Here is a 22,500-nt window from a genome sequence, read left to right on the forward strand (position 1 = left end):
CTGGTGGTGTGACAGAGGAAATTAACAATGTTCTCGTTGATGGTCGCTGGAGGATGCGTCAGAACTGCAGGGTCGACCGACCACAGACCTGTTGAGCAACTCTGAAGTTTCAGCTCAAATCCAGGAGAATGGTACCATCCCAGCCAAAAGGCTGGATGTTGGCAGGCTCAAGGGTGAGGGGAGTAGTTGGGGAGTTTGCGAAGAGGCTGAGTTGTGATTTTGGGGATCTGGGTGTTAGAGGAATCCTGAAGAATTGTGGAGTGCCTTCCAGACTACCATCCTTGATGGTACTTGCCAGTGGATACCTTGGAACCCATTGTCAGGTCAACAAGAACTTTCTCTCCCAAGGGGACACTAGATATCATTGACAAGAGTTGTAGTGCTTGGCTTGACAGCAGAGCTGAGCTGTTCAGGTTGCTGAGACGTGGAAAGCTGTACGTGCACTGAAGGCAGACAGAGGCCTACGTGCAAGGAATCTGTGAGAGCAAGAGCATCACCTGTGAAGTCGTGTGATTCTCATCCTGGTTACAGAGGGATTCACGCATTGCGTCCCTCCAAACCCATCCCTCGGTGTACTGCAGTGAGAGCAGAGGGTGGTGGAGAATAGCCCCGATAGAGGAGTCCGAAGTGAAGGCCCGCTGGGCGTGATTACTTTGAGCGGCTGTACCAGGCTGACCCAACAGCTGTTGTGTTGGATGTCAGGAGTGTAACTATCCCTAATGATGACCCTCCAATCAACTGTAGACTGCCTTCATTTGTGGAAACGCATGCCATGGTGCTCCAGCCTAATTGGGGTAAAGCTTCTGGGATCTGTGGCATCACATGCTGAACTACTCAAGGCAGGTGGAAATGCTGCACTCGTGTCGTTGCATGCAGTTTTGTGCTCATTTTGAGCACAGGCATCATCCCAACTGACTGGAGGAGGGGCGCTGATGTCCCTCTCTGGAAAGGGAAGGGTGATTCCCCGGAACTGCATATGCCGACTTGCAAGGAGTGACACTGCTCTCACTGCCGGGCAAGGTCTTTGCTTGGATAATTCTTGATGGAGTTTACCACCATCTGCTTGAGCATCAGCGCCCATCGCAGTCGGGATTTACACCAAAGAGCTCAACGATTGACCGTATTCTTGCTCTTTGGATCATTCTTCCATCAGCTCCATTCTTTTTTCCAGCTTCAGTGCCAACTCACCCCTCTCACCCCTCCCTCTCAAGGCAACCATCACACTGTTCTCCTCCAAGCTTCCCTCTCACCTTTCTGAAAAACTGCCCCCTCACACCTTTCTCCCTTAACTCTCCCCACTCACCATGTCCCACCATTCACCCCCCTCACTCACCCTTCTCCAAGTTGCCCCCCCCTCACATCCACAAAGCTGCCTCCCTTCCCCTGCACTCTCACCTTCATCTCATCACTCCCACCTCCTCAAATCCTCAACTGCCTTCTGCCCCCCTCTCTTGACCCCCTCTCCCCCCAGCACCACAGAGCCTTTTCTCCTCCTCATCAGCCTCCATCCCCTAATTATTCTGCAATCCCCCACACTCTTTCAACAACTCTCCTTACCTCCCCCACGCCCTCCTCCCTTGTCTGACCACTCCCCCCTCCTTCCATCCCCAGCACCCAAAGCCTCCTCCCCTCCCTCTTCATTAACAGTGTGGACCTCAAATATCCGGGGCTTTTGCTCAAACCTTGCAGATCTTTCCATACAGGTTGCCACAGACAAACCAGACATAAACTGCCAAACAGAAACTTTCCTCCCTCAAGATGTCTCTGACTCCCAAGTATCTCTCCCTGGTTACTCCCTCCTCCGGTATGACAGACCTGATCCTCATCTTGGTGGAGGAGTTGCTCTCTTCATCAAAGGTTGTATTCCTCACTCTCCATGCACTGCCCTCACTCCCTCACACCCCCAGGAATACCTCTGGCTACAGCTTCCCCCTGCACTCCAACCTCATGTTTATATGTGTGCACTGTACCGTCCACCAAACAGTGATGACTCTATTTACACTTCACTATCCGAAACCTTGGACCAACTTCTATCTTCTCATCCAAACTCTCTCTTCCTCACATGTGCACAACTTCAATTGTCATCATGCCAGTTGGCTAGGTGAGGGTACCTCTCTCGCCTGTCATGGCACTTCTGCAAAAGCTTTCTGTGACTCATTGGGACTGACTCAATTGGTCAACTTCCCTACCCGGATCTCAACCAATGGTACTCCATCTCTTCTGGATCTGATTTTGACAAATTTCCCTGAAAATATCTGCTGCTCTTCCACCGCTCCAATCGGTTCTTCTGACCACGTCCTTGTCAAAGTGGACATCTCTCTGCTATTATCAGAGAACCACCTCACCGCCGTCGAGTCTGGCATTTCACTCAAGCAGACTGGTAGGGTCTCCAAGCAGCCATCAAACTTCTATGAAGACTGGTCTCCCATTGCCACTTTCGCCAACATCCCAACTCATCCTGGGAATTCTTTCAAAGTAACACTCTCTCTCATGCACAGATTTATCCCCTCTCGTCTTTAGTTGTCCTCGCCTTCCTCCCGCCATTGGTTCATTGAAGCTTGTGGCGAGGCAACAACCTGAAACAACTTTCCCTTTGCCTCATGGATAGCAAGCCCAGCTGAGGGTAAACTCCAGTTCCTTCAATAAAACTCGAAACAAGAGTGCATCAACTCTCAGGAGAGCCAGAAAACAACATCTTTCTCAGCTCAAGTCTGAACTCTCAAGCCTCTCTCCCTCCTCCAAATCCTGGTAGCATCTTATCAAATCTGTTTTTGGTGTATGTTCCCCCCTCCATGCTTCCATCCTCTCCCTTACCTAAAATGGTCGCACTGCTGATACATACGTAAAAAGGCTGAATGCCTAAACTTGGTGTTCCATTGACATCTTGTGTCCGAAACCCATTGCTTTCTGTACCCACCTTACCCAGTTACACCCAACTATCCCTGGACTCTGTGTCCTTTTCTTCTGACAAAGTGGAGAGCTTGCTGAAAACCTCGACTCAGATTCTGCAACTGGTCCAGACGGCATCATGCGTGTGTCCGAAAAACCTACTCCTCTGCTCTTGCTCATCCTCTCTGTCCTATTCACCCTCTCTCATTGGCTCAAGGTCATCTGCCATCTGCTTGGAAATCAGCAAACATTACTGCCCACTACTTAAAAAGGTGCAAAAACAGATCCCTGCAACTGCAGACCATTCAGCCTTCTCCCAATCACCAACAAGGTTATGGAATCCATCATCGCTTCAGACATTAAATCCTTCCTCTTCTCCAATGGCTTGATTTCCGATCATCAATTTGGTTTCAGACCAGGTCACTCTACCCTGGATATGCTGCTTCTGCTTTCCCAACAATGGATGGAGGTCTCCAATGCCAGACATGTGAAATCAGAACCACATCCCTAGACATATCGCGTGCTTTTGACACGGTCTGGCACCAGGCCCTGCTCACCCAAACTCTTCCTATGGTATCCAAGGCCGTCTCCACTCACTTCAGCTCGCATGAACTTCCTCTCCTGTTGCAGTCACCGTGTGGCCCTAAATGGAGTTCTTTCATCCCCTTTTCCTGTCCAGGCTGGAGTTCCTCAAGGCAGTGTTCTGGAGCCCTTTTCTTTTTCTGATTTTCATCAATGATCTCTCCAACTCTGGAAAATCACTCTTTTTCTGTTTGCTGATGACTCCACCCTCTGCCCGTACCATCTGTCATTCCTCAGACCGACAAGCAGCAGCTTCTTCGCTCACTGCAGATCTGGGTAAAATCACAAACTGGTCCAACATGTGGAACATGTCTTTCAATCTGGACAAATCTCACACTCACTATGTCTCTCCGAAAGGACCCGTTTAGAAAACCCCCATCCACTTTTAGCAATCCTCTGGAAGAAGTCCTTTCTTTCAAGCTTCTGGGTATCACTATCTGCCATGAGCTTTCCTAGGAAAGCCACATTTCCAACCTGGCCTCCAAAGCCAGTGGCCAACTGAGGAATCCTCCATCGTGCAAAGTCCTTCCTCGGCCCACCTGAGCTCCTGACCACACATACAAAGCTTTTTGTCCTCAGCCTGATGGAGTACTGCTCTCCCCTCTGGGATGGTGCTCCTACCTCCCACCTTTCTCGGCTTCACGCTGTGGAAACAAAGGCATTGACGGATCATTGGCATCTCCCTTGCGATGAGGCTGAGTCTTTGGGCTTCTCACTCTCTGCAGAGGCAGGTCGGTGGTCTTTCTGTCTTCTACTGTCTCCTCTCCGGTCTCGCCCTCCCTGCACTGTCTGCAATTTGTCTCCACCATATTTCCGCGGGGTGCTCAAGGTCTGCCAACAACCCCTTCTGGTAAAACTACCAAAATCCCGAATCACTGCTCACCTTCACTTTTTCATTCCTCTTTTTTCCCACCTTTGGAATTAACTCCCTCACTCTGTTCAATCCCATTCTTCCCTCCAGGCCTTCAAAACAGCTGTTCACCACCACCTCTTATCGTCCCCCTATCCAAATCTTCGATCTTTTCTACCTCCGTTAATCCACCCCAAACCCACCTCTTTCAAATTCCCTGCTTTCCTTCCTGAAAGTCTCTGTGTAATGTCCATCTTGTATACCCCATGTTCCCCGCCCCATCCCCTTCCCTTCCACAGATCTCCTAATGTCTCTGTTTTCCCCACTGTTTTGTCCTTCCCACTCCCGCCCCCTCTTGTCACCTTCCCCCCCCCTTGCTGTGCGTTGTGTGTTAGCTCTCATATGAGCCTCGCCAAGGTATACAAAAACAAACAAAAAATCACCAAACTGAGACGAGAGTTTTGGCAGGGCTGCTGCACCCAGCCTAAGGTTGGATTTCCACAAAGCGTTTGATTCACTGAATCGGGATGCTCTCTGGAGGATTCTCCGTCTTAGGTGAGGTGCCACCAAAAAACTGATCAATCAGATGTCTGAACTATACTCTGTTACTACAGGAAGTGCTGTGGGAGGTGTGCTGGTTCCATCTCCGACTTATTTCCAGTTGTTACTGGAGTTCATCATGGGGGTGTGTACTGGCCCCCCACATACTTTTCAGCGCTTGTATGGATTGGATTCTGGGGAGGATGTCGGAGAGATCAAGCTGCGGTACATCATTTGGGAATGTCAATATGTCTGACCTTGATTTCACAGATGATGCAGTCATCTTTGCGGAGACGTTGGATCTCCTTATGGGGGGCCCTCCTGGTGCTGAATGAGGGAGTCTGAGCCACTTGGATTATAAGTTTCCTGGGTCAAAACTAAGATCCAGGCTTTCATTGACATCTTGGATGCTGCTATCTTGTCTGTACTTGTTTGTGTTGAGGATGTTGATGTCTGAGATTCACTTACCTTGCCAGTGATAATCATGTCTCTGCATGGTGAGAGCCAGAGGTCGATAGATGTCTAGGTCGGGCCTGAAGTCAAGGATTCACTGGATCATTGAGTGCAGTGCTGTTGCTACCCTCTGTAGGAGGCCGAAATCCCGAATCTTAAAGTCCCTTGGTGCTTCCAGTCTTGCTCTACGGATGAGAGACTCGGACTCTGACCAGGGGATCTGCGATGGGGGACTTGACTCCTTCGGTACCAGGTCTCTTCGGAGAATCCTTCACTATGGCTGGTCAGACTTTGTACATCCAATGAGAGCAGTTTTCTGAGAGAGACTCAGATGAGATTTGTTACCTGTATAGTCTGTGAGCATCAGCTGCAGCTGTATGGACATTTGTCTTGCTTTCTGACACTGATCCCTCTCACCAAATCCTCTCAGCGAAAGAGCCTGTTAGTTGGAGTAGGCCAAGAGAGACGACCACTTGCGCAGTGGTTGCAGCAGGTTAATCAGCATCTCGAGGAGATGGGAATGGGCCAGGCATCTGCCTGGGGGATGACCAGATGGAGGCCCCTGGGGTGCCAGTGAAAGGTGGACTCAGCATTGTGCTGCTCCGAGCAGCGTGCTCCCATACCTGACCTGACCTTTGTCATGGCCACTTGTTATTTTGCTTCTACATTAATTTTGACAATTATTGTGGTTTCATTGGACCATCTATGCATTGTATGTCCTTGGTTTGGCCTTTCTAACATCTAGCTTTCATTCTGGGCCCACCATGTGTATTGCCATAGACCCCATTAAGCTGATGCTTTAGTGTGATACCAGCAAGGGCATTGCATCTTCCAGCACACTCTCCTCACAAAGAAATTAATTAAGTTTGAAAGATGATGTCCCTTTCGGGTAGGCTGTTCTGATGGACACAGCAGTCATGTGTACAAATTTTGGATCAGTGACTTCATGCTTTGATCATATAGCTAAATGTAATATGGATATTCTATTTGCATAATGAAGATAAAGTACCATATAGTGTATATATGTAACACAAATGTGATGCACACACAAACTGCGTCATGGTTTTGAGTTGTTTTTTTTGTTTCTTTTAATTTTCCATGTCAATCTTTTTCATGTCAGGACTTTTATTTTCCTTTTATGTATTTTGCACATTGGCATCTTAATCCCTGTGAGTCTCTTACTTACTGTATATTAACTTTCATACCCTGTTACTCTCCAGGCAGAGCTGGAGCAGGTACTGCTGTGCAGAGCGAAAGGCAGGAGAACGTGGTCGGCTATCCAACGACACTGATGTGGCCATGGAGAGTACAGCACCAAATCAATGACCTTGAAACATGCCAGCAGAATCCAGAGAGCAGGTAGTGAGAGGGAGAGCGTGGTAGGAGGTGTGATTAAATTTAATCAATGACCGCTAATCCATGGTTTACTCACTTTGATTCCTCTCCAACATATAATTCCCAATAATCCCAACTGTGATATTCCTACCCGAGGGCACTGAAGAACTGCGGAGAGTGAAGGAGCGACTTGAAATTTCTGCGTGATGCAATAGCACAAGAAGATAGAAAGCTTGAGGCCTGTGATGAGAGTTCCAGGCAGCAAATAACAGTGAGCCGTGCACAGGTGGGAATACTGCCATGTACTATTTGTCATGTTACACCAGGATGATAAGGTTAGAGCTGGTTTGGGAATTTGATCCCAGAGCTAGACAGCTCCAAAGGCTAGTACAGTGCACATGCCTCTAGCTTTCCCTGCCAGACCTGTGTATATATTCGTATTCTGGTGTTCTGCCCAGAGGCAGCTTCAGTTCTGCCGAAACAGTTTCTTGACAAGGCTTATACCTTGTGGTTTGACAAGGCCTTCCCAGTGTGTACGTATAAAATTAAGCAATTACTTTCAAATTATGGGTTCAGCATTTATATATTGAATTAGCTATATAGGAGATATCCCTTATTGTCTGGTTTTTTCCGGCTGTCTGTGTGTGTGTGTGATGTGTGTCTGCAGCGCGGGCTCCACAGCACGAACCAGCGAACCGATTTCGATGAAACTTTGCCAAGAGGTGGAATATATACTGGGAATGTGCGCGTTTGAATTTCGTTGCCCTCGCAACCACCCGTTGCTGTGCTTGGCGGCCGAAAAACCGCGTGCAGTATTTTCAATACTTGTCCTTCAGTTTTAAATGTAGAGAAACGAGACTTCGGGATTAAACACTTCGAGATATTTAGAAAATTTACACTCGAGCCGATTTTTGATTGAGGTTTTATTTTTCAAATGGTCGTCCTTCAAAAAATCGGGTGTCCTATTTCCATCATTTAAGGTGTGTATACAGTGTTTGGCAAGAAGCTTACCGTCGTTCCACCTTCGATCTCTCCTCGATCCAAACGTTATTGACCAAAGTGAAAAGGATCCAAAATAAATGGAATCACCAGCATTTCTGTCTTTGGGGATTTCCAATAATATAATATGTTTATTTATTTGCAGCTCGATTCCACGACCCACACACCACCTTCAATTATTCGTATGTTACCCTTACACCACCCTTAATTATTTATTTATTTACTGAAAACGATTCCACGACCCGCACACCCACCTCCAATTATTTATTGGCTTTCAAGTGGGAGTAAGGCGTAGGAAAGTGGGCGTGGCTTATGGAAAATTGTGTGGCTCAGGAGGTGTGGTCAAACAAGAGCATTGAGAGAACTGTGTGTGTGCGTGTGTGCGTGTGTGCGTGTGTGCGTGTGTGCGTGTGTGCGTGTAGCGAGACTCCACAGCACAAACCAGCAAACGGATTATTTTTCAAATGGTAGTCCTTCAAAAATAGGGTGTCTATTTACCATCATTTTTTTAATGAGTGCCAGTTGGCAAAATACGCAATAGGAAAAATCTTGCCAGGCAGAGGAACAATTGTATGTGAACCAATACGTGTTGGCAGCGTGAAGATGTACGTCGGTGGATCGGTCCAGAATGAACAGCATCATATCCAGCGGCTTCGATCCTCGCCCAGATCCCTCGTCGCCTACCGGCTTGTGTTGGGATTTGCAGTGCCATAAAGATGGCAAAGGCCGAGTTTATGTGCTCAATTATTATTCCTTTGATCGAGCCATGAAGTACAAACTGACAAATATTGCCTCAAATTTATGGAGGATTATATTATATTTTTATGGTCCTATAGCACTAATTTATCACAAGTTTATCCTGCAGCATAAACTATAGCAGAGGTTTATCCGATAGCATAAAGTTCCACATTAACGTGTTCACACTATACAAGGCACTTCGTTGAGAAATACCTCACCACGATGTCCTTTGTATAATGGGAGACCTCAATGCAAAAGTGGGAAAGGATAACATCGGGCGCATAAATGCACCATTGAGAAGCATGGAGTTGGAGTGAGGAATGAAAATAGGGGGGAAAAAAAATAAAATTGAAGTGGAGTTCTGTGAAACAAACGAGTTCTGCATTGGAGAAACCATATTTCCACACAAGAACATACACAAAACAACTTTGATATCACCAAACAAGAGGAGCGGCAATCGGATTGATCTTTTCGTGATGAGAGGGTTTTGGAGAAGATGGGTGGCAAATGTAAGAGTGCAAAGAGGAGCAGACATCATTGAAGTGACCATCAACTTACTGGTTGCACTGGTGGAACTGAAATTGAAGAAAGTAGGGAAAGGTGGAAGAGATTTAATGTGGGTTAGCTCGGAGATGGGGGATTGTGGGAGAAATACAACACCAAAGTACAGAACAGATTTGCAGCATTAGAAGAAGAGAATGGCCTTGACTTTGAAGTGAAAGATGAAGCTTGTAAAATGGTTTGATGATGTGTATAGAGAGATTGTAGAGAAAGTGATTGGAGTTAGGAAGACTAAAAATAAACTATCGATTTCCACACCAAACATGGAATCAAATGGAGGATATGAAGAAACTGAAACAGAAACTGAAGAGTTGCAAAACACAGAGGATAAAGGAGAAGGGACTGCACAAGAAATACGTTGATGAAGATGAAAGCTGCGAATAAATCTGCACAGAAGGATAAAATAGAGTGCATCGAGAACATGGCGGAAGAAGCAGAGACAGCAGCTGAGAAGGGAGACATGACAACATTTTATATGATCTCCAGACAGCTAACTACAGACAGAATAGGAGGGGGCAAGCTGGTATTAGACAAACAAGGAAATATACTCATTTTAGAGAGGGAGCAGATGAAAAAGATGGGCAGAACACTTCACGAGGTTTTGAATAGGAACGAACAATGAGACATAATGAGATAGAAGAACGAATGGGGATGGATCTAACAATTGACATGGGACCAATGAAACAGTCAGAAGTAGGAGATGCTATCAAAAGTCTGAAGAACTGAAAGGTACCAGGGGTGGATAACATAAATACAGAGATATTACAAATACAGTATCTAAGTATCAAAATATACCCAACAGAGCTTAATAAATGAGATAGGGAAACTAGAAAGAAATTGCATGCGTTATGGTAATGTGGTCTAATAATCAAACTACCAAAGAAAGAGAACATAGCGGAATGTGGGAATTTGAGAGAAGTGCTGATTCCAGTGTCAGTGTGGCTGATAATGAAAACATTGAGACTAATGATGCCATTGAAGTTTGGAAACCAGGAAATAATGAGGTTTATGGAAACTCATCACAGAGAAGAACTCAGAACAGTGGACACAATGATTGCTGAGGCCATGGTCGCTGAGGCTCTTTGTCGATGATCGGAAGTACCTACTATGGATAGATACAGCACTGTGTATTGCCAGCAAAGTGCTTTGCAAGTTAATGTTGAACGGAATGTAAAAGGTTGTTAACAGTACCATAAGATAGGAGACAAACTATGTTCAGGAGAATCAGGGTATGCAGAGATCAGATCTTCACTTGCACCGAGGAACAATAAAAGAACAATGCAATTAGGCTGAAATTAAAACCTTTACCAATCATTCATTGACTTTGAAAAGGTTTTTGGCAGTGTGAATAGAGAGGGGATGTAGAAGATACTGAGATTGCTCAGTACCAGATACATTTGCATGGATGATAAAGAGTACTTACAATGGATACAGATGCAGTGTAATTTATAACAATAAGTCCGCATCTCAATTTAAGGTTACTACAGGGGTCAGACAAGGTTGTATAGCCCTGGACAGTTCTCTCGAACAAGCACGCAGCACAGAGATAGCCCATCGATTTCCAACGAGTGACCCAGAGATCCCCCACATCCCAGGATGGGTGTACCCCCACCTTCACAAAGTCATATCAGGAGAGAGACACAGAACACAGACACAGAATACAAGAGGAGGCAGAGGCAGAGTGAAGAGACGAGGGAGAAATGGGCCCGGTCAATGAGGACTGATTGGCATTCTGACCGTTACCGCGCTACCCTGACAAATTTGGGCAGCAGTGAAGAATGGGGGAAGATTTGGCCCCTGACTTGCATTGGAAATTTTAGCCATCATGAAGAGGCATCCCCCAATAGTTGCGAGTTTCACGTCGTCTCCATCACTGTTTTTAGTGCAGGTGTTGGGTACTGGTTGTTGCGAGAAACAACTCGGCAGAGAAGTAATGGGTTATCTTGGAGGAACCAATTTGAACAGCCAGAGGGAACTCTGCTTTGCAGATGATATCTACCTGATGTCACAATGCTTGTATAACATGCAGGAGAGGGTAAATAGACGACAGAATTATGTGGTACAAGTGGGGCTGAGGTTAACATAGCCAAAACAGAAAGCATGAAAATACCTGCCACACACACCAAAAACATCATGTGCAACAATTCATCAATCGGAAAGGATGATAAGTTTACATGGTTACCATAACAGGGGAGGGGGTGGCAGGTGCAGATGTACTGCATTGGATACGAAAGGCAAGGTGTGCATTCATGAGACTCGATGAAATTTGGAAATCAAAGAAGTATAACACCAAAACTAAGCTGAAGATCTTTAACAGCAATGTGCAGTTAGTCCTCCAATTTGGATGTAAATCTTGGGAAAATCACCAAAGAAATTAATTTTCTATTTTTTTTTTTTTTAATTAGCCTTTTGTTTCACTTGGAAGTGTTCAGGGTTATTACCTTCGCATTCTGCGAAAGGTTATGTTTTGTCGGCGTGTATTTATTTATTTATTTGTAATCTTGTGATTCGTATAACTCAAAAAGTATTAAGCCGAATTGCATGAAATTTGGTGGGATGATTGGTTATTAGCCAGGAAGCATTCGATTAGATTTTGGGATCGTTCGGGTCAAAGGTCAAGGTCAAGCTCATAGTCAAAATCGTCTTTTTTACTGGGAATAACACGGTCAATTTTTATTCAATTTGCATGCAACTAACGCCAAAATGTTCAGAATTCAACGCCTCATCTTGTGATATGCAATATGACACAATGACACCCATATTCTTATTTACCGGTTAGGGGTCAAAGGTCAGGGGGGTCACGACCTTGAAAAATATGCGGTTTTTGTAATAACGCGGTCAATTCTTATCCGCTTTACATGAACCCAGCACCAAAATGTTCAAAATTTAATGTCTTAATCTTGTGACACAATGACGTCATAACACATGTCACCGGTTGGGGTAAAATGTACGAGGGGGGGGGTCACGCCCTTGAAAAATATGCGGTTTTCGGCACCAACTCAGTCAATTCTTATTCAATTTGCATGAAACCAGCATCAAACAAGATTACCTTCTCTTGTTGAAACGTTGTATTCACCGAGCTTGCGAGTGAAGACTCGCCAAAGCTTGACGTGAGTTGATTGTTGTTTAGTCCGTAGCCCCCGAAAGTTGGGGGGGAGTCATGACATTATAGATATGTGGTTTGTGTGTCATAAGACCATTCATATGAAACCAGTTCCCCACACTCATACCAAGAACAAAAAAAGTAGTGGCGGCGAAGGTACTTCTGCACGCTCTATGAGGTGCCCGTTCTAGTTTCTATTACCAAACACTGCTTGGGTCCCTCTGTGGTCACTATCCCTGACAGTCTCATCATATGGTGGATCAAGGAGCCTTGTGCTTCCTTTTTCTCATCCTTTATTTCCTTGCTGGTCTTGCCCTCATTGTATTAGCTGAAGGAGAGGCTGGAACTAGCAAGTGTGGTTAGTTTGAGGAGTTGGAGTTCAGACAACTGGAGTTGGTAAAAGAAATCGCTTCAGGATGAACTCTTTCCCTTCCACAGATCTCATGTCTCTGTTCCCAACTGTTTTGTGCTCCTCTCTCCCACCCTTCTTGTCTCCTGTTCCCTTTGATATATGTTATGTACGTTATCTCTTATTCGAGCCTTGACAATTTATTCAAAAATATAAAACAAATATCCATTCGATGGTGAGTGAACACATTGGTGAATCACCCTGTCTGCAAAACACCAGAAGGACAGTATAATGCTTGGTCGTGATTCAAACAGATTGAACAGTTCAGATGTAAGTTTACATACCTCCCTGATATCTTGTCAAGCGAGTAAAAGTGTTTTTCCTTTTCCACGTGGTTTTCAGCCAGTGCAGCACATTCTTCCAGCCGGTGGGGAGTTCCTGCTGCCTTTGGAATGGAAATCAAGTTTTTGCTCCAAACTATTTGAAAAGAACTTTGTTTTGACATCAACATATAACACAATGAAAGTTTTTTTTACATTCAATGTAAAAAAAAACATGAAGAATGATGAGAATCACTGAGTAATTGTTGCTTTATGTGAAAAGTAACTTTTGCATTATATTTAAATTGAAAATCTGTGTCATTTTAAATGTTTCAGAGTGCATCCTCAAGGTTTACAATGGGCTCTGACAATGATATTTGGCATTGAAGAAATAAATAAGAATGTTTCTTTCTTTCCTAATAAAACTCTGGGTTATGAGCTGTTTGATTCCTGCTTTTCAATACCGATCGTCCTGGAGAGCAGCCTGTGGTTTCTAGAAGGGAGAATTGACTCGGATGTGGGACCTCAAGGTTTTTGTTCTCCACGAGTGGTTGTTGGAGATTATGCTTCAAATATTCTGAAGTTCTTGAGCCCGGTCTTCGGAAATTTTCATCTTCCCCAGGTAATATGACAATTAGTCTTGCTCCAAAGGGGTTGTGATACTATTGCAATGCCTCTAATCTGTCTTTCTGTGTCTATATATATATATATATATATATATATATATATATATATATATATATATATATATATATATATATATATATATATATATATATATATATATATATATATTTCGGCACGCCCCTTTCTTTGTTCCACCATCAGATTTTTGTTACTGCATGAAATGAAACAAGATTTGGCACATATACTAATGATATTATTGTCTTCCTGAAGAGGCCCCTCAAAATTCGTTTTGATGCATTTTCACAAACTCCAACGGATTCCATTCAAATTTGGTACGATTATGGCTTTTTGTCCAACTTAGGTCATTGACTATAAATTTTTTCCAAAACACTTCCGATATTCGAAAAAATCGATAAATCCATATCCATTATGGGATTTTCCATCCAAATAGTCTCAAGTTTAAGGGCTACGGGGGACGCAAATTTCCACTTTGCCCTGGGCGCTGTTTACCTCCGCTATGCCAAGCTGTTAGGGTTAGGGTTTGGGTTAGTGTTAGGGTTAGGGTTAGCTACCCTAACACTAACCCTAACAGCTAACCCTAACCCCAACCGCTAACCCCAACCGCAACCCTAACCGCTAACAGCTATTCAGGAAATTTGCAAGAAAGCCCAGGCGTTGCCCGAGCAACGCCGGGCATTACTACTAGTATTATATATATATATATATATATATATATATATATATATATATATATATATATATATATATAAATATATATATATATATATATATATATATATATATATATATATATATATATATATTTCCATTAACTTTTTTCTCTGCAACCGCTTGTCCAATTGATGTGAAACCTTAAACATAAGAGGGACTCATCATGGAGAATATTATATTTATAACTCTGACATCATAGGTCACATGGTATGATAGCCATATTGAATTAAGGGAAAAATAATTGGACATCATTTCTGAAACTATTCAACAAAAACATCGAAACTTGGCATGTGTCATCAACTCCACCATTGGGTATACAGGGTCATAACGATGATGGCATCATTGAAGTGGTGTTCCAGCCTTCATTGGTTGAATTGAAATCCTTATCCAAAAAAGTCTGAAATGTCATATATTGATCTAAGACCAGATGTGAGTGAAGGATTAAATTTATGACGTCATTCTTCACGTGGTCTGGTGGCCATGTTGGATTGAAAATAAAAACGTTAAAAGAAAAAAAATTCTGCAGAACCACTTATAAAGAGATCAATGTGAAACTTCATCCAGATGATGGATGAGCCATGGGAAATATGGCATGATTGTTTTTTTTCACATTAACCATCACTGATGCAATTTAGACTTGATGTGCACATAAATGGTTGTTAAATATCCTGATAATAAATGAATAATTAAAAAGAAAAAGAGCAATCAGAGATTGTAGACCCTCACCAGGACATATTTGGCGTGGTGTTTCTTTAGCTTTGTGCAGTGTATTTTGCATGGCGTTTGTGTACTGGTGTATTACATAATTTAAAATAGACACAACTAGATTAGTTTCTTGTAGATTGATTGAGTGGTTCAAGAGAAATAATTTCTTTAATAATTTTTGCTCAATCCAATATGTCTGCCAGACCATGTGACCTATCAATTATTTGTGAACACCCTGGTATCCCCAAGGCTTGAGAAACATTTGAATAAAATTTCCCCCAGATCAGTTCAGCCGTTTCAGAGAATAAGTTTTTTTGTAGATTTTCTACATTTAAAAAATATATATGGCTGCTAAATCACATGGCTGATTACATCAGTTTGTTTTTTCTGTGGACCAATTTATCCCTAGATGACGCGAGGGAACAATGTTCATACTGATCGAATGTAGTATTCTATGTCTGCAATTATGACATCATAACGAAGGCACCTTTGACTACATAAAAAAAATCACACTTAATTCCATTGAGGAGTACTTGCAGTTTGTCAATTTTAATTTTTTTTCCTTTGTGCGGTTATGGAGATACATATGTCCAAAGTTTTTCCTTTTTTCCAACGTAACTGCCACACCACGTGACCTATGACATCATAATTATCATGAAAACATTCTACAATGAGTAGTCACTCTTGTGGAGGAAAAATAATTGAAGACCACAAGGGGAAAACCAGAGAAGTCAGGATAAGTCAATTTTGAAGAAACTGAAAAACAAAGTTTCCAGACTTTGATGGACTGTTTAATAAATGTCATATAGATTTCTTTTCCAGTTAACGGAAGAGTGATCATTGTCCGATCAAATTAAGCATATAGCATTTGCCAAGCTTCTGTGTTATTTAATTTAAGAGCAAAGAACGAATCAATGTTGCAAACTGACATCACTGGTTATTCCCTTGTTTAATAATTGCCATGCAATTTTAACCCAGGATGTGTAGCAAATTCATGATTCTCAGTTATTAGGATACATTACATGACTTTGGTGATCACAGATTATTTTTTTCAACATTAAACGGTCATTGTTTTTTGTTTTATTGGTGTTCAACGCCATACTCAAGGGTATTTCACTTATATGACGACGGATTCTCCATTTCTTACTCCGTACTACTTAATATGATGGAAAATCGGGAGGAAACTAAGGATAAACCACCCCCACGATAGCTGAAGTCACCTCATGTGACTCCCTCATATACCTAAGCAGGTTGATTGGGTGGTGGGTACATAAAAGTCACAATAAAGGTTGGACCAGGCTTGAACCACGATATGCACCAACTACGGAGCCCATGATATAACCAAATAGGCAATTGTAGTGCTCAGAGTTTATGCTGTGAAAGTTTTACAACCTTTCATTTTTTAGTTTCTCAACTCTGAATATTATGGTGGAACAGTTAACATGAATGACAGGGAGATAACCAGGAGTAAAGTACTGACAACTCTGGGTTTCTACTTGTTCAGCTTTGACAACACTTGTTTTTTCATTGCATGGCTAAACTTTATACCATATAAATTATTTGACACCCCTGGTTATTTGTTAAAGTAATGTTGTGAGAGGAAACCTTATGTTGCCAACTATTGGCAGGTGCAATAACCCAGAAATTTATAAAAAGTGACATCTCTGGTTTTCCCCTTGTGGTCTTCAATTATATTCATGTATTTTCAATTATACTCACTTGTTGAATTGTTCCTGGTACTTTATAAATTTAATTTTTGTACAATATTCGAATTGGCTGTCAGTCATGTTTTCTCTTTTCCCGACAGTCTTTACACCGACATATTGATAAAATGAATATCTTACTATGAAAAAAGGTCTTGTTCACTGCATAGAAACAGGGTGACCTGGTTGTTAACATTGCAAACTTTTGCCATGATTGCGTCATTCTCTACCTCCCACCCAAAGTGGCCATGTATTGCAGTTTTGAGTTATTTTGTCCAATGCTTATCAGCTCATTCCATAGTTGAATTGCCAAATGTTTCACCCTGCCATTTTTGGATGTAAAATTGTGTATAAGAGGGATAACTTTTAGTGGGGCAACTTAGCATAACAATTGTGCATTTTGTGAGGAAAGCACCAAATTTGGCACACTAGTAGCCTATCATATTATGAACAGATTTGGATATTGGGCCATCTCTAAATTTTTGATAGCAGTGGAAAATGGCTACCACAGCCATTAGCCTCTGAATTTGAGATGGCCCAATATCCAAATCTGTTCATAATATGATATGCTATTCGTGTGCCAAATTTGGTGCTTTCCTCACAAAATGCACAATTGTTATGCTATATTTAGCTAAGTTGCCCCACTATTTGGGCTTCTGTTTCAGTGAAGTTCATTTGAATGTTTCAGTGAATCATTGAAAGTTTTTCCTCCATAAATACAAAATTAAAGATTCTCCTTTTGTGTGCTGATCCAAATTGTGGAGATTGAGTTATTTTACACCACAATTTTGGTGCCCGAACAGGGACCACAAACCCCAGCAGGGCTGGGAACAGCATCATCTGGCATAACAGCAAGCAAGTGGTCACAAACTAAGATGTTTGCTCTTACTTCAGATCGGATGCTGCATCTATCAGCCAAACCGGTAACATGGTACTCCATTGATATAAGTGGTATACAAAGGAGAACCTTTAGTGACAGGCCTAAAAACTAGGTGGGTGGAGGCCATCTAAGAACACATGATTTATCCTGGGCATTTGAAAGTTTTAAATTGGGGTTGGAACCCTCTAACAGAGAGTTGAAGGCTCTGCTGTGCTAACAGGGGTTGGAGGCCTCTGAAGGAGGAGTCAGCCCCCCCCCCCCTCGGAGAAGGTCGGAGACCATGCTCACCAAGAAGTTCAAGTCCCCAAGGGGGAGAACGAATAAGTATTATGAATGTTTGTCGAGTTACCTCTTTGGAATTCTGTTTATTCATTGTGCTCGCTAGAATTTTGCTTGCAGTGAAATTATTGCATTGTTCTTGTGTGGAGGTATTATGGATTTGTAAATCATATGTGATTGGAAATGCTAAGTTTTGTGTTCAGGACAAAAGTTGGGTATTCCAACCAGTGGGGATAAATTGCGCTGAAGAGCTAAAGCGCGAAATTTATTGTCTTTCAATCACAAGTTGAAAGAACTGCATTTGTTTTAGTCATAAGTTCAAAGTATAGAACTCTTATTTGTTTGTATTTATATCTGATTTGTATGTGCACTGGTTTGCAATGATCTGCATGTAGTACGAAGTGAGTGTTGAAATGGAGCATGTGTGAGTCCAGTCGATTTCACTGGAATAAAACATGCTCTGCTGTGTATTGTGAACTGTGAAGCTTGTGGGAATGAATAAGTACGGAAAGTGGAAATAAGATTGGTCATCGCCAGACACTGTGAAGACTCCAGATGAGGCGAAGTGCACACGCCAATTTCAGATGAAAAATGATGATGACAGACTCGTCATACGCCATTGCATCTTTGGCGTGGACACAAACAACTGGGTAAATGTCAGCTTGCATTGAAAAACAGAGCCCTGGCATTGTGGTGTGGTCTCTTTGAAGTGCAGGCCAGATGCCATTGAGAGTGCTTTAAGACTAGATAGAGAGGTGGTGTGTGTGAATTTGATCTTGGTGAACATCTGAATTAGAAGCGATTGTGAGCTCAACAAAGAACTGAATATTATTATATGATGTCATACATGAATGTCTTGTTCGAAGTAATATCGCAACAACTCAAGCATGATGCGCACATGAGTCTCGGTTCAGTTGTAACCCTTTGATCAATTTAAAAAACAAAATTCCTTGCATATATGAAAGAAATATTGTTACCTCTTATAATGATTGATCTGTTTACCAAGTACATCAAGTGGTGAAGAAATTTGGGTTAAAATACAGACAAAGCTAATGCTCCTGAGACTGGCTCTTGTTGTGAGTCCTCCTCAGACAAGTGAGTCGAGCTGGCTGGTGCTCCTTGAACATTCCTTCGCAGGCTTGTCTGCCAAGGTTAGTTGCTGGCACGAATAGCAGAAAGCAAAAAACATCTTTGGTGGCTTTGTATGGGCCTCTATTTGTCAGGTTAATTGATGAATTGTTTAAATGTACTACAATTTTGTTTTTATTGTCACACTGAAAGACCATAAGGCTGTTTAAGTGAAATTTGATAAATAATACACTCCAAAGGTGGAGTTTGAACCTAACAGTCATCTGCAGTAGCCAATCAGGGGAAGAAAGACCAGTTGGGTACCAACGGCAGGTTCAAATCCTGCCATGCTTCTCCCACAGCACGATTAAGCATTATTTGGGGAAAGGTTGATGGAGGTTCTTCCGAGATAGCTACATGTATGGACGGAGTGTTTTGAGCTGCAAGTTGGAGTGCCATTTGCCTGGTGACTCAACTTTGACAAATGACTTGACAATTTTTGTACACCTTTTTTGAAAAAACAGAGGTTTAAACTGCATTTCATTGTTTTGATAAAGGAATGGATTTGTATTTAATCAGTCAGAGTGAGTGATTGGATGACTCGAGTAAGTGTGATGGGATATTGCAGCATTTTGCAGCATAAGTGAGAGAGAAGTGGATAAAAGAAATGGACAATGTCAGAGATTTAAAATGTTGATGGAATTACGAATAGTGATGAGAAAGATTGGTTACAGATTATTTTTTCGAGATATTTCAGCTCCATTGACCATAAAAGAAATGGACGCTAATCTGATCGATGAAACAATGTTAGTATTTGGTAGTGTTTAAACTGTTTGGAGAAATTTTATATCTCCGAACCATGTTGTCAAGTTTTGTTCCCAAATGTTTCCAAATGGATGCTCTGCAGCCGAAGTGTGGTCCGCAGCTCGGCATCTCGCACTGCTGGAAAATGTCAAGGCCAAACGGCGAGGACACCACTCTCACAAGGGGAAGTTTGCAAAGCTGAGAGTTCTGAGATAGACTTCTTTAAGACTGCCTTGTGAGTACAATGATAGACACGTGACTTGTTTAATTACTCCTGTTAATTAAGGTAATTATAAAAACATAGCTTTGAATTACCAGTGTGCTTTGACCTGTATGGTAGTGTTTATGCAATTTCTCCGATATTTCCATAAAGGGTTTGAGTGTGATAAAAACAATAGTAAATGTTGTCAATTAATACTTGATATTAAAATAAATGTATTAAATCTGTAATGGAAAATGTACTTAAATATGGTATGATTTGACATGCTTGAACATGTATCTATTTTAATTTTAATTAACGTAATCATATCTTTCCTTCGTATGGAAAGATAGACCTGACTATTAAAGATGTGATGAGCAGGCCAACTTTTCAAGTAAGCTGAATTCAGGAAAAAATAATTGCCTATTATTTAAATATACATTTTTACTTACTGAGTGATTTTATGACATGATAGATATAAGGTACCAGCAAGATGGATAGAGGAATGTTATTATAACTCAACTAAGAATGTTGGTTGAAGGAAATGCCCAGATGTGTTCAATAAACCCTGCTTGCTTTATATATCCTTAGTCTGCTAAATAAGCAAGCTGAACCTTTCCCCTTCCATACTATTAATTGTATGTGATCCATCTTTGTTCCAAAAGGATTTCAGTGTTGACATCATTCAGTGCTGTGAGGGATTCTACACATCAGGTCTTGAAATATATGCTACAATCCTTCAAAATCAAGCTAATTGCTGCACAAAAGCTGGAAATGCTTTCTACCTGAAAATACATCGACCTGACAAACTGTGGCACCAGCATTTAGAATGATAAAAAGCTGTGTCTCACTGAACACGATATAAAAAAAAATTAAAATTATCCATGTATTTTAGAGATCTGGAACATGTCTATATTCCGATAACTCGTATGTGCATATGTATGTGTTTGTATGTATTTGTAAAATAAATGTTTAAATGTACAGGATGAAAAGAATTTCTTCCACAATTTGGCAAGCCAGGTACAGGAGCATTGAAACCTGGAGGAGTGTTGGTACAGAGTGGACTGATGGTAGGCACGAGCTCACGGATCAAATAAGGTGAGCGACATTGATCTTTATGGGCGAGTGTTTGCTGCCAGCTCGCTGTTAGCCTCGTTCTTTGTTTGGAAAGGTTAACATGCTTTGAACCAAATTTGAGCATTCATAGGTTTGAGTTTTATTTGCTCAGTGGTTTATGTTTATTTTGGAGAATATAAGTATTGTGTCAAAGGTTATTGTTGGAGTCCTGAAAAATCCTGATCAGGCTAAAGGGTCAACTTTTATTGGCGGCACTGGCACTGTTTCGTTGTATGCCTGGATAGTTACTTGGAGTCTACATTGGCACTTTGAATGCAGTCTTGGATAGGGTGTTGGCTTAACAGAGGTGAGAATAGGGCGTTGTCCAACAGAGGTTGGAAGTTGAGAAATAGTGTTGTTTTTGAGTTGGAATTGTGTTTCCAGCTTGGGATTGAGTTTGGAAATGAGAGAAAATTGTGTATTGTTTTGTCTAAGAGCTCTTGTATGATTATAATTATTTGTATCCTGTCTGTATAAGTTGTATTTGCATTGCAAAGTGTACTTAGTGGGGTTTTGTTTGAGTTTTGAATTTTTTTCCTCTCACTAAGTTTGTGAATATGGGGAACTGCCTTGGAAAGTTAACCAATAAAATGTTTTCTGAGAAAAGGTACACCAATTTGGAATATGTTTGAAAATTATGTGACAGAATCAATATGTGATGTTGATAAGTGGTCCAAGTGGATGGAGGGAAATAGAAAAGTGTTTCTAGTAGAAGGTAACTTTGGAAAAAAAAAACAGGATTGAAAACTTAAAAAGAGAATTGGGAAAAGGGGAGAAAATCCAAATTGGCAGGGTTCTGTGTCAACTTTGCCTCGGTACGAAAAATGAGACATGGAAATGCCCTTTGGGTAGTGGAATTGAAATTAATTTAACATGTGTTTGAATACAGGTTGACCAACATGATCATTGCCTGGCCAGCAAGAACATTCATAAAATAAAAAAATGAATAAATAAACCAAGGTTCAAGAGCTTGAGATATTATATTTGACCTTGTTTAGCATTGAGTGCACGTGAGGCTGACATAGGAAAATGATTTTTTTAGCCGTCAAAAGGTAAAACAAAAAGTCAATAATAATGTGAATATGGTGTTAGCTGGTTTCATCTTTGAGGTTCTAGTAAATATTAATCAGTGCAAATCCGTGCAGGCAGTGTGAGTAAATAATCACGAGCTTGAGCTGCGTGCCTGTGTGTTTGGTGGGGCAAACCACGGTGTGATGAGAATTGCAGGCAGAAAAAATAGGTAAAATTCTCGGATATTAAGAAGATTACAAGAAGTTTTTGAATGACCGTAAATACAATGGTATCGTCATGACTGCAAGATGAAAACTAAGAGCATTTGGATTTGAATGAGAATCCTCCATGTGAGACGATGAAAAGATATTTTGATCTCCATGTGACATATGCCATATGCATTGGCCAGAATTAAATTGAAATGCCTGTCTCATATTTTAGCTGAGAAATAAAAATATAATTAAATAACTGACCATGGTGTTTTGTGAGCACGACAGATGAGTGCACTGGTGGATTGGCACGTTGGATTGACTCCCTGCAGGTATAGCATGAAGTGGTTTGTTCTGTGTGCTAACGGAGGATTGAGGAAAACTCTCGGAATGCAAGCCATGGAAATAACACGTCACTCGTGGAAAGGGATGATTGTTTCCAGCTGAG

Source organism: Eptatretus burgeri, chromosome 1 (assembly GCF_056783735.1).
Source record: "Eptatretus burgeri isolate ZD-2024b chromosome 1, Ebu_testis_v1, whole genome shotgun sequence".
Classification (NCBI taxonomy): Eukaryota; Metazoa; Chordata; class Myxini; order Myxiniformes; family Myxinidae; genus Eptatretus; species Eptatretus burgeri.